Here is a 13,646-nt window from a genome sequence, read left to right on the forward strand (position 1 = left end):
GTAATCTCTACTCTGCTTGACTGACTTTATCACATTCTACCTTATCGTTAGAGAACATAATAGGCACAAAACACAAATGTTTATCCTCATCGAGATAGTCTAGCCTCACATCTTCTAGTAAAGCAAAACAACTTTGTTATCACACCATCAAAACTAATGTTATACTTAAGGGAAGACTGTTGACGGAAAAGAGTTACTACTGTAGGTTATGACTGAAATGGAATGGATTGGAATGCCAGTGTCAGCACATTTAACATGAGGTTCTGTGTTTTAAAAGGTATGCAGTAACCCATTTATTAGTTCCTACTTCTTTACAGGGATGTTGGACAAGTATTTAAATATGTCACTGACATTCATGAGGAATGCACCAGACACTGACAACAAGATATAAACAAATTTTACTAGGTTTATTGTGGAGGACGGTGTTTTTTTTTTTTTTTACTTATTCTGGCAGAATTCTTTAACAGTACAGTACAATATTTACTTAGTCTGTGGTATTTTGGTTAGGGTCTCTTGGATTTCAGATTTTTTTTAATCCAATATACTGGCCTCAACAAGAAGTGATACTAAGACACAGTGGAATGAACCAGCTATTCTGGGTCTTCAGTGTTGGCAGCGTCGTTATGAAAATGCCAACTGAAAAAGATGAGGGTGGAAATTTCTGCTCTTAACAAAGTAGGACGCTTGCTTCCCCCAGGACTGAAGAACCCATTAACCGGGAGAGTTGACGGGCCCGCAGGTTAGACTTTCTATAGGCTTTGTATGTCTTATTTTGTTCAGTGTCGCTCTGCTGTCATCATGCTAATAAAAACCCTCAGGGGGAAATGCAGAATTTCAAGGTTGCCTTTCGAGGTGGCTCTGGACATGTCAGCCCAGAAGGAAACATGTGCATGAAAATTCTCTGTAAAACCTCAATTACAGATGTTTAGGTTCTGTGGCAGATATATATGACATGTAATGCTATCTGCATTGGATGGATAAATTAAGTTAATAAGTGCATTCTTGATTTGATTACTGAAAAGATGATGTCCGCTTGTTTAGGTGGTTTCAGAGAAGGATGCTCACTGTACAGCTCACTGTACAGTGTTTTGTTTCTTGCTCTTTGTTGAATTGCTGGGATCTATTTTTCCTTAATCAACTGTAGTCTTATTTCAACTGTATAGTGTCTTGAGATAACTTTGTTATGATAAGACACTTTAAATACAATTGAATTGAATTGAATTGAATTGATAGGCAGAGTGATAGAATGAAAAGTGGCAAGTTTTAAATCAACAGGAAGATATACATATAGACAACACATGGTCATTTAAGATGGTGTAATTCAAAGAAGAACTTGGGAATATTGAGTGTGTGGGAAACCATCTAAAATTAAAATAAGAATTGACTGAGACGTGATTGAGCCAGAAAATTGAGGTGTAGGTTTGAGTTAAAGACCTGTCAAAGAAAAACATAAACAGGTAAGAGAATTGCAGGCAGAAAGAAGAGGGAAAATGAGGGAGTAGAAATATTAGGAACATATTTGTTCCAGTGTGTGTAAAGGGATGGAAAGTAAAGCTTCATAGCAGAGAAGAGAGACCCTTCATGATATTGATGTTGAAATTGTGTTTGTTTTGTTTATTTCATTTATCTCTTATTCAATGAATGTATACAAATGCAACAAAAATGGAATTACTTGGTCTGCCCGCATCAAAAAAGACAATAAATGGAGGGCCGCAGAATATCATGGCATGGACGCAAAATGCTAGCGGGCCAAAAGTTTGAAGTCCCTGGTTATGCTCTGATATTTAAACAATACATTTGGACCAATGTTAGGGGCAAATGTTGGGCACATGGTGAAGAGTTACATAACAATGAAAGCAACAGACAAATACAACCATTAAAGTAAATTTAATAATGAGTTGTTTACTATAGTTCTTTTTATATTCATCTGTTTCCTTAGGTGTTGTGTTCACTGTTCACAGACACTACGTGTGGACTCTACAACTGCAACTACAATTGCTCTCACTCGTTCTTCTTCCTTAGGAATGTTGGATGGACTGTTTGCTCTCAGTGTTGAGATCGAGTCTAGCTCCACTCTGTTTTTGCCAAAATTTCCAAGTTCAGACTCCATGATGAGAGGACGGGTTGATCTGAGGACAGCCAGTATCAAACTGCTCTTCATTCTGTAGAGTCTCGTCTCGTCTCTTTCAACAAAGTCATTTTAATAACGTCAGGATTTAAAAAAAAGTGGACTTATTAATTATATTTTCATGTTTGTATTTTACTGGATATTTTTTTACTTCAGTGCAATGAGCCAATGTGAGGGATTACATTTGCTACACAGCTTTTTTGGTTGAGTGTATTCTTGCTGCTTCTCCTTTTACCATGTCGGGTTAATGTATCTGGCAATGAGCACACAAAGGCTCAACATTAAATCCCAGAATGGCCAGTTAGCCCTTCAGACCTGGCTCTTTTCATTCAGCACTCCAGGGTGAGCCGAGGTCCTCTCGGAGACTTCCTGACATGGTCTGACTTGAAGGATTTGTTTAATTGTTAAATAAACAAATGTGGTGGTTTGTGACAGACTCTTGAAAATATAATTTCAAGACAACAAATTGGTTGCAGAGGCTTTCTGAAGTTTGTCAGCAACTGAATACATTCTTGGTCTTTCCATATTAAATTGAAAACAAACAGTAAGCCTAAAGTTACCTTGTGATGCTCTGACTTTCTCTACATCAACCAAGTGAGATATGTCATTGTCAGAGTTGACTTAAATTAAATTACTTACAGTCCTGAGTATTTCAATGAAATCCTCAGTAAATGTTGATGGTGGCACTATTACATTTCCATTTGAGTGGTGTCCTGAGTACCATCTGTACTTTTCTTTCTGAAGTTGAACATGGATGGGTCAGGTGTCAGTTGAAATTGGTTGTTCAATACATAAGGATCATGACTTGAAGTCAATTTGACGTTATCACATATCACATATGTAATTAATACAGGATGCTAATGACAAGTTTGGTTCTGAATGGAAGCTGTGACCAGTATTACGTTTTCAGCCGTTTAAACAGCTTACAATAAAAATAACAAGTAATTAATAAAATGTATATATATATATTTTATATATATTTTAAATGTTTTCCTATCATTGAGCAGGTGTGGGATTGTTTCCAATTAATAATAGAGGTTTTAATTAACTGTTTAATGCTCAAGGTTTTCCTCGTCTGACCTTGTCTGACTGTGTTGCCATCAAGTCAATGTTCACTCTTTTTTATTGGAGTTTGTTGTGTTTTTTAGTCTTTTCCCCAAACTTGAAAAAAAAATTACAAGTGAAGTCAAGCAGTGAATACCCTTTTAAAATACAATCATTAGTAGCTAATCTTTCTGCTAATTGGAATTAAATTATCTGTTTATGTTTGTCAGTATTAGTTAGAACAAAATACTGTGACCTAATCAATTAGAAGATGGTCATATGAGTCTTTATTAAAAGAAGCAAACAGATTGTACACACATTTTTAAAAGATGGACCTGCATGTATTTTGAATTAGTACTGTAAATAAGAGTGGATATTCCCTCTTGAAAACCTAAAATTTCTGCTCAGTGTATCCATGCTCAACTAAACAGATTTTTCTAAATCAATTTTTCTCTTCACTTTCACCCTGCTCTGTTGTCCACTGATGACACTTTGGTCATTATTATAGATACACATTATTTTTCAAATAAAATGGTAGTTGCAGTCTTTCAGTGGGATGTTGTAGGGCATGTGATAAATTCTTTCCAAGGGATATTTTTGTAATTCCAGGCAGTGCCATGGCTGTAGTTGTAGTGCCAGGTTCAGCTTTACACTGTTTAATGTGTGTATGTGTCTGTGCATGTGTTTGAGAAGGAGAGAAATAGAGAGATGAATGGAAAGGGAAGAAGAGGGGAAGTACTGAAGTTAAACAGACCAAAATACCTTGTAAAAGTAAACAGGTTAGCTATCAATCATCCTAACCTTTTCAAACCATAGAGTAGCAGTAGAAGCCTTTTTCTTCTTCCATAGAGACCTACAATAAGGCTGCTGTGCACACATTCAGCCACACCAAGATACCTCTTCCCCACCAGAGCTTCCAGTGATGTTAATTGAATTTAAATTGGTTTAAAATGTCTCCATCTCTGTGATTATTCTTGATAAAGCGAGACGATGTTTTGAATAATATATTTCTAAAAGACATGACAATGGATAAAAGAAATTGAGTACAGAGGAAACAATGGGCAAGTTCCGTCCTGCAACCGAAGAAATATGGGAACAAACACATCTAGACAAATATGTGAACAGTACACTGGAGACACAGGCTTATACTGCTATTTTGACCCAACTGAGCCCCAAAGGCTGAACAGCTTAGTCAATTGTTTGCTAGAAATCAAACAATGGCTGAGTGAAAACACTTTACAGCTAAATGTGGACAAAACTGAAACTCTGGTGATTGCTCCGGATGATAAGATTCCAGGGTTGAGTCAGTACTTGGGTGACTTAGGTCAGTCTGTCAAACTGAGCCTGAGAAACCTGGGTGTTGTATTTGATAAAGACATGTCTCTTGTTCGATATTGCAGAAAACTGACCAGAAACTGTTTCCTTCAACTGAGAAAAATCTCTAAACTTAGGAAAATGTTGTCGGAACATGATCTGGAGCTTGTAATCCATGCGTTTGTTTCTTCTCGTCTGGACTATTGTAACTGTTTGTTTTCATGTCTTAACAAGAAGGAGCTGTCTCGTCTGCAGTTGATTCAGAACTCTGCAGCGAGAATTCTGACCCGCTCAAGTAGAAGAACTCACATTTCTCCGATCCTTAAAACTCTTCACTGGCTTCCAGTTTCTTTCAGGATCAACTTTAAAATTCTGGTTCTTACTTTCAGAGCTATTCATGGTCAGGCTCCTCCTTACATCACTGATCTGATCCAGCCTTACACCCCAGCTCGGGCTCTGAGGTCTGTGGATCAGAATCTACTTATGGTTCCACGCACACGGCTCAGGACCAGAGGAGAGAAATCTTTTCAGGCTGTTGCTCCTAAGCTTTGGAACGATCTTCCTCTCTCTTTGCGCTTGATGGAGTCTACTGACTCCTTTAAGAAACACCTTAAGACGTTTCTATTTGTTCAGGCTTTTCCTTGAATTTCTCGAACTCATGTGTTGTTCTCAGTATTATCTTGATCTTTAAAGTATGTACTTTTTTGAGTATTGTTTTGATTGTCTAAGCGCTTTGTGACCCTGGTCTCGAAAAGCGCTATATAAATAAATATTACTTACTTACTTACTTACTTATAATTATACAGGTAGCTTAGTCTGATTGTAAGAAATGATCTTCCATATTCAGCATTGCATTTGTAGAATGTCTGGTCTCTGTCAGACTAAGGCAACAATTTGCTTTTCGCAACTGCAATGAAAATGTGCTTGATTTTTCTTAATGAAGTTATTTTGAAGCTTGTGAAAGTAAGATTGACTGCATCTGTAAACCTTGGAAGCACGTCTGTAATCTCTTGTTTCAAACGCCCTACTTTAGGCTGAAGGCAGATAAGTTTGTCAAACATTGACTTTATCGTATTTGGCATTACAGAGTAATTACAGACTGCTTTCATTGTTATATATCAAACTTTCCTAAAGTAGGCTATTGAATTTTTTATTCTTTATGATGAGGTAGACCTCAATGATACAAAATATTTGCAAGGGCTGTGAACTCAGTTTAAAAAATAACCCATGTTAAGTTACTACAGCTTTTCTTTTATACTCCATTTTTTCGCTCAGGAAAAGGAATCTTCAATTATATATCTCCAGCTATTTTTGCATGTCCAGACCTAGATTAAGCCCTCGGTAATGTTATCTGGATCATGCTGGAGCTGGTGCACTCATGTACAAGTGTTGACAGGGCAGTCAATTAAGTATTAAACCAGTGAATTCTCAACAATGCAATGGAAGGTATTTTCAACTATCACCCAGAAGAGGAATAACAAATATTTACTAGGCTCATAATTACTAGGCAGGGTGAAAAGAAACATCTGGATAGAGAGCAACTTTGGAGCAGGTGTGAGGCGAATGACTTTCAGGTATTTTTCATGAATTCTGTATTCCTTCACACACATACAGACAATTTACAGTTTTTCAATCTGAGTGCTCAGACAACCATGGGGAGAACATACTAACTCAGACAGGACACATGTTGCCTCAAGCTGAAAGCAAACCTACAACCTTCCTGCCATGAGGAGGTAGAACTAGACACTACGCTATAGTGTCCCGGATCTTTATGTGATGATGTCCATGCAAAATTGTGTGTCAGATGGGATGAGTGTATTATCAGCTTTACCAGTTATACAAAAAGAAAATTGATAACATTGTATGATAGTTCTTACTTTTAAAATACGTAAAAATTGTAAGTGTTTGATAAAAAGTTTGGACGATGGAAACGTATTTTCCAAAACATCACCAGCAGTGCGTGTTATTTTATTGTGTCATTTGTTAGATACAAGCTGGAGGCATAGGTGCTGTAAAAGCCTGAAAATTGACTTTTGATAAACCCACCGTGATAAAGTGAAGGTCAGCAAATGGATCTACTCGTTAATGGTTTTAGTCTGTAGCACTTTTATCACGGCATCTCCTTCTGCAGCTTTTTCAGAATTACTTCTCTCTTACCATCTTACCTGGCTGCTAGACAAAAACAAAAATCGATTTTTATAAATGGCACTGTACAAACAAAACTGTGGGAGACTAAATGAAAAGTAAAATCTAGGAATTAACTTTTAGCGAAACTATTTCATTGTATAATTGTGCAGAAAACAAGTGTTCGTCTTTTTCAACCTTTGTGTTATCTGAGACAACACAGAGGATATCTCAATTACATTTGTTTTTCGGCCTCTGGGTCACATTGACCCGAAGATAACACAAAGGTTACATCAACTCAATTGTTTGCTAACTTTTCATACATTTTTCTTTAACCAGTTATAGTTATTGATGATTCCTTCAAAAAGACGAGGAAACAGAAAGTCATTTGGCTGATGCTCATTGTGGACTTCATGCCAGTATAAAGTTCATCCACGTCCCAGATGTATTCTGGGCCTGATCCACAGCCTGATATTCAAGCACCAGCCTTTTGACAGATGACACTATTAAACACAGCCCTGCAAATGTTTGTCTGGAATGATTTTAGCTGGTTTGAGACCAGACGCACATCCCAGTCAGTAGCTCCAATAGTCCAGATGTGAGATGAGTAGTTTGAAAGTAGTCAACTCCACATAACCTGGCCCTGGCTCTTACTGCAGTACTCGGGTGCTTGAAGTATCCTATCTTTGATGTATATTACTTAGTATATTTATGGAATTGTAGTTTTTGTATTATGATCCTTTTCATGCATTTATCTTGCCCTGATGTAAGATTTTCCATAGAATGTCTGGTTGGAGATGTTAGCTTGTGTATTGTCTTTTCTGTCTAAATGTTGTCAGAGTGAACAGGAATGCTACTAAGACGCTCACCTGATCTGTGAATTGAAGCTTTCAAAGCTGCTTCTGAAGCGGAAGAATTGTTTTGACAACCGACAGCCCACATCTGAGCCCAGCAGCCGGCTTGTCTGACAGGGAGGTGTCTGCAAGTCACTTCAGAGCTAACTAACGCACTACTTGTCAGCAGGGTTCTCCTTCAGTCTAATGGGGGTGTTATGGGACACTTCACAGGAGAACCTCAAAAGTTCAGAGTAGAAAAACTGTTCAGGCAAGGAACAGTTAATCATTATATAAATGCAAACCGTATGAAAAATATTCACTCACTACTTACTGACACAAAATTAAAAGAGAAAAAATTCCCTTTCTCACAAAGTGCAACAATTCTTCATGAAGTCTGGCCATAGTTTGGTGGCATTCAAATGATTCCTCATGTGAAATGGCAACTCCCGTTCTCTCTTTAATCACACTGAATGATTAGTAAATCACTAAATGTGAGTCCACAGGAAACTAGAGACAGATAGTGGAATGACTAATACTGAAAGACACAGGTTAGAATTCTACCCTTGGTCAGTGCCCTGCCCTGTTCTGTTGTGGTGGCATCATTGCCGGTTATTAAGGGAACAATTGTGAGTGATGAAGCCATTCGGGGAGCACTTTTCTCAGACCCACAGGCCACGGTTTTAACTTCTCTTTCAGGAAAACATTTTTTAAAGAGGCTGCATAATTTGTTTGTTCAAGGTTTTCCTTCTCTGGAAGATAATTCTCGACATCTTGTTATCCTTGCAGGTGACAGCTGGAGATCCAATTCATGGTCACATTTGAGCAACCAAGGCAGCAGAGAACATTGCTAGGTAAGTTTATTTGACTAATTTGTTTGTGTATTGCAGAAACTTTGGATTTTAGTCATGAAATTATTAGAAGCTTACTTTTGGAAATGTTTAAACATGCTTGTATACATGTCTTACTGGTGAAGTTACAGCAGAAAAGTTTTTTCAGTAGATGTTCTAGTTCTGGAAAATAGGCACATCACTCTAAACGTCCATTTACCATGTCTTCTATTGCAAGCTGTTCCTGAAAGTAGCTCTACGTGATTGCCCAATGTCGATGACGAGGCAATTTAGCGTCAAAATACCTCCCGCCCACCACTCTACTGCCGCTGACAGCAGCAAGTGCACTTTAGCGGTGCCTGAGAGGCAGAACATTTGATGACCAGCGCAGTGAGTGGCCAGTGTGTTGACCTTCGAAGGATTTCAAGACAGCAGGCCATTACACGACTAGTGGACCTCTGAAGTAGCTACTCTTATGTCATGAATAAATATTGTTTATTTCGGGCATGTCACATGTCCTGAAAGGGAAATGTGGGAGAAGCAGAAGCTTATCTAGTCCCGCCCCCATTACCCTCAGAATGAAATCATAGTCATGATACATTTTGGAGACGCTCACATCAACACATTAGTTGCCCTTTAACAAGTTAATGAGAAAGTGTATTGGAAATTGTTATCTACTTTTAATTATTATGTTAACTATTTTATCTATAAATGGTCCTCAAAATGGATAATTTAGTATATTTGTATTTTAAATCACTCTCACTTAAAGATAAATATATAAATATTATTAAAATCCAACAAATACTGTAGCTTCAGAGTCTAATCCTGCCTGTGTCTTTTCAGTAAGATCACACTACAGATAATATAAACATCAAAACTGAACTTTAACTTAAGTCTTGAAATCTGTTTTCAACTTATGCTAATACTTGTTTTACCTTTTTAACACTTTTTATTCTCCTTCAGATTTTTCTAAATCAGATGATAGTACATAGCAATTGCCAAAGTGAAGGTGACTTTAGTTTAATAAGAATGGTTTCTAAACAAAATCTGTCATTTCAGGTATCTCAATGCAGAAACAACAAAACGATTAAAAAAAGAAGCAAATTATTCTTATTCTTTGATGTGATTGTGAAGCTCTTGTGCTGTTGTATAAGCATCCACTGAAAAGAAGAACATCATTTGGACACTATTGTAGAATCTCACTTATCACTTTCATTTATTAGCTTTGTGGTATACTTGTTCAGGTCAATCACGACACACATCTTTGTTCATAGACACTGTTGCACTTCCTCATTCTTTTTTTTTCATTCATTTTCAACTGCTTTATCCCTTATCGGGATCACGGGGAGACTGGAGCCTATCACAGTATAATAGGGCGAGAGGCAGGGGACACCCTGGACTGGACACCATTCTGTTGCAGGGCACACAAAGACAGAAAACCATTCACACACACACTCATTTCTATGGACAATTTCCCAAAGTTCTCAATCAACCTCTGTATGTTTTTGGACTGTGGGAGGAAACCGGAGTGCCCGGAGTAAACCCAAGCAACACAGGGAGAACAAACAAACTCCACACAGAAAGGTCATAAGTTGGCTCGGCCTGGAAGCGAACAAGCAACCTTCTTGCTGTGGTCAGTCTTTGTTTATCAAAAGCAGTCTGATGTGAAGCCACCGGTCACAGAAGTTAGACTCAAAGTAATTCTTCTGTGCTGCTTCTTCATTCTTTAACTCAGACATTGGTGTTGTGACGCTGCGACTTCATTAATACATGTAGACACTAAAAGTCACATATATTAAAGTCAATGTCCTGATGCCGACAGTGTGAAACATTTTACTTTCAGAGTTATCGTCTTTACTTACACGAGTAGACTAACTAAATAGTTTGCCACGACCGTTAAAGTCTGGTTTTCTTTCACTGCAGTGGCATTCCTTACTCCTCTAATGTGAAACAGACCACATCCAAGTCCTTTAAACCAGAATCTATGCCTTTGTTTAACCTGCTTAGGACCTGGTATGTTACAGTCATGCATGTGTTTTTGTGTGTGTTTGAAGACGGGCTGTGCTATTACATCGGCACGTGTGCTCAGTGGGGTTCCCAATGTCATGTTTCTGCATCCATCTCCGATTTCCTCAGAGGTCCTTGTAGGGTTGTCTCTCGAGGGATGTTGAAAAAACTCTCGACTCCTGTTGTCAGCGAGGTAGCACGAGAACAGCAGCACAGTCGGCCACTGACATGAAATAGTCAGACATCATTTTATTCTTCCAAATCTGCTTCTTGATGTTTTTGCTGCCTTTTTATTGTCCATGTATTGGTCTGTGACAGAGGAACATGTTGGCAATGAGGATTTGACACTTGAGACATTTTAGCTTCCCCCAAATCCAATACTGATATTTGAAAATTATGAGCAAATTCTGAACCAGGTGATAATAATGATGATGATGGAGGACCCATCATCAACAATGTCTAATATGCACCATATGACTTCACCTGAAAGACTGAGATTAGAAGACAGAGTGTAGACGAAGTGTGTGAACAGTGGTAATAACATGGAGATTTTTATTTGCTGCACTTCAACATCTGTTTGCGAGTGCCGATCCTGTTTCCGACAGCGCGGGATGTCAGTGTGTCATTAAAATGTCTCCAGGCAGATAAATATGTGGAGGTTTTTTCCTCACTGCTCTCCGGCAGATTTATTATCCTGCAGGTTTCGTCCCAATAAAACACCAGCAAGGAATCTAAAAAGAACACATTCTTGAGCTCAGAGGAGCTAAAGTGAAATTTAATTGTGTAGATGTACTATTCTTTCAGAAGATCCTTCATCCACCAGAGCCTTTACACACACTATCCTGTGACACTAAGAAAGTACCTCTTGTCGTACAATAGCTACTTAAAAATGGTTCAACAACGTTCAAACACACACACTATGCTCTCACAAAACCTATAGCAGTGTCGTTTTTTTATACTAATGTTACATAATATAGCCCCTGAAGAGTAATTAAATCATAATGGGATCTGCTCTCGTAACCTCTCGTTCGCAGAGATTTAAGATGGGGGAGCACTTTATAAAGTAAACAGATTTAGTTGCCCTTTAAGAATAAGTTTGTCGCGGTTTGACTTGGTTTCTGTACTGAACAGGCCTTAATAGAAAAAAGAAAATAAGACTGAAATATCGCATGACCTTTTCTGATTAGCGAGATAATACATCATTAGCTTCTTGTTTGAAATGAAAGTTTAAAGGTTTCTAAGCCTGTGTAGGTGACTAATATGGCTTCCTTGTTCAATTAGATAGTTGACACAAAAGATCAAAGTTAGTAAAATGTCTCATGTATGGTGTTGATCTCAAGGTTGATCTAATGTGCGTCCTTTGATGATTCACTTGTGCACACCTTCACTGACTAGGACTGTCATCAATGTTGTGAAACTGCGATTTAGCTGCTTACTCTGTCATTAACTGCTTTATAACACCAAGGTGTCAAAGTGACTAGTATTGGCTTCAGGACATAATAAGGACACTTTTCACGAGCAAAACTTGAGAAATTGCCTAGCGAATGGTTCATATATTAATTTGCTAGATGGATGGATGGATGGATGGATGGATGGATGGATGGATGGATGGATAGAACTTTTTGTATTAATGCAGTAACATACTTTCTTGTAAAAAATTAAAACAAATGCTCCCTTGAATTGTTCGTTAACAGCCTATGTTGCAACTGTCATAAACACTATTTCGTACATTTAATTTACAAATTCCTTTACTGCTCTGTTTCGAAATCACTTTGTTGGTGGAAGTGAATCATTTTGTAGATTTACACATGCACATGTTTGGTGTTATTGCCACCTCTCCTTCATTCCATTAGTGGCACAACACCTACACATTAAAGATAATCAAGACCTATCAAGAAGATCTTAAGTGGAGCATCCCTCCCCGTAGGTGCATCGTGCTGCTTTCATCATTCGCAGCATGAGTTTCAGTTTCATCACACTTACATTTTGTGGCCCTGTAATCTGAGTGTGACGCTGCGTCTTGTTGATACTCACAAGCTGGGTGTTTATGCTCCAGCGCAAATGAGGTAATTTCACCTGAATTTTAACACAACTACAGGGTTTCATCATTAGACATCTGCTGCAGGGGAATTGAAGAATAGCAGGTAATGCAAGCGACAACAGGTGTTCCTCAGATCAACTCACTGGCACTGATCCCAATCTTTTACATGGTGTCTAGACCGTGTTGATAATGTTCACCTTTTAATGGAACTATTCCCTAAAATACAGATTTAAGTGCACCGCCTGCTGAGTGAACTGATGGAATAATGTAATGTGCTGACAATCATCGCTCTGCAAATGAGAGTGCGTGAGGCTAATGGACCAGGGAGCTGTAATAATAACAGAGTCCATGTCCAGTTCAATGTTAGAGGCATTACATGAAGCAAGAATGACATAAATAGTCATAATAAATATCCCTGTGTGTGCACATCTGTCTGCCTGCTTGTGTGCATGTGTGTGTGTGTACATGTGTGCATGTGTGTGTGTACATGTGTTTCTGCTACTGCACATGCTCTCTTTGGGATTTTCATTCTGCATGTGAGGCTGCCGGCATGACAAGCCATATCGCTTTCTCTGATCTGAGATATGCGAGTGTGTGTGTCGGGAGTTAGGGCATTCCTAACTGTCAGACCACATCCATCTGAGTTTCACAGCATGTTTTCATGAGGCATGCTAACCTTGTTAGGTGAACCTGGATCAGGTGGAGGACAGTATGTTCACTATGTGTATGTTTTTCTCCTTCACTCTTTTCAGGAAAAACATAGAAACGGCACGTGAAAACTTGGAAGGAGACACACACCCAGAAAGACATTCACACACATATACAATTTGATTCATTTCATAGAGACCTGACCTTTGCTTGCTAATTGTATAGCAAGTTCGACAACACAGACTCCAACCCTCATTTTAATGACTTGGAAATGTGGAGGAGCATCTGGCTGCAGCTGATTAAGACCTCTGTGCTTTATTGACAAGCATCTTTTTAAGGGACAAAGGTTGGTTCATTCTCAATGGTTACCTGCACATGTATATGCTTTACATCTTTGTCAAGGCATATGGCTCAAACGCTGATGAACTCCTGCATGATTTTTGGAAGATCTGACTTTTACACTAATGGGAAAGTATCAGTGTGAATGCCAATGCAATAGTGTACACACCACTGATGCTGAATATTTACGTCTACTTATGTGGCAGTTATTCTATTTTATTTTTAATAGATTGATAGAACTCAACGGTGGCTGAAAGTGCTCTCCGATGTTGTCAACTGCACATTCTCTGCTTGTGACTTTCCAAATGGTTTGTCACGATATGATTTGTTTCTTCGTC

The 13,646-nt window shown here is 38.3% G+C and overlaps 2 protein-coding genes across 2 annotated transcripts in view; both read left to right on the forward strand.

Moving 5' to 3' along the window:
* The window catches only part of tlnrd1 (talin rod domain containing 1), a 90,381-nt gene that overhangs the window by 24,905 nt on the left and 51,830 nt on the right, over positions 1 to 13,646 (forward strand). The window lies entirely within an intron of this gene.
* cemip (cell migration inducing hyaluronidase 1) overlaps positions 1 to 13,646 on the forward strand; it is a 74,600-nt gene that overhangs the window by 15,708 nt on the left and 45,246 nt on the right. The window contains exon 2 of the mRNA XM_087785424.1: positions 8,233 to 8,297. The gene's annotated coding sequence lies outside the window, so the exon portion shown is untranslated. The remainder of the gene's footprint in view (positions 1 to 8,232; positions 8,298 to 13,646) is intronic.

This window comes from Callionymus lyra, chromosome 2 (assembly GCF_982586985.1).
Source record: "Callionymus lyra chromosome 2, fCalLyr1.hap1.1, whole genome shotgun sequence".
Classification (NCBI taxonomy): domain Eukaryota; kingdom Metazoa; phylum Chordata; class Actinopteri; order Syngnathiformes; family Callionymidae; genus Callionymus; species Callionymus lyra.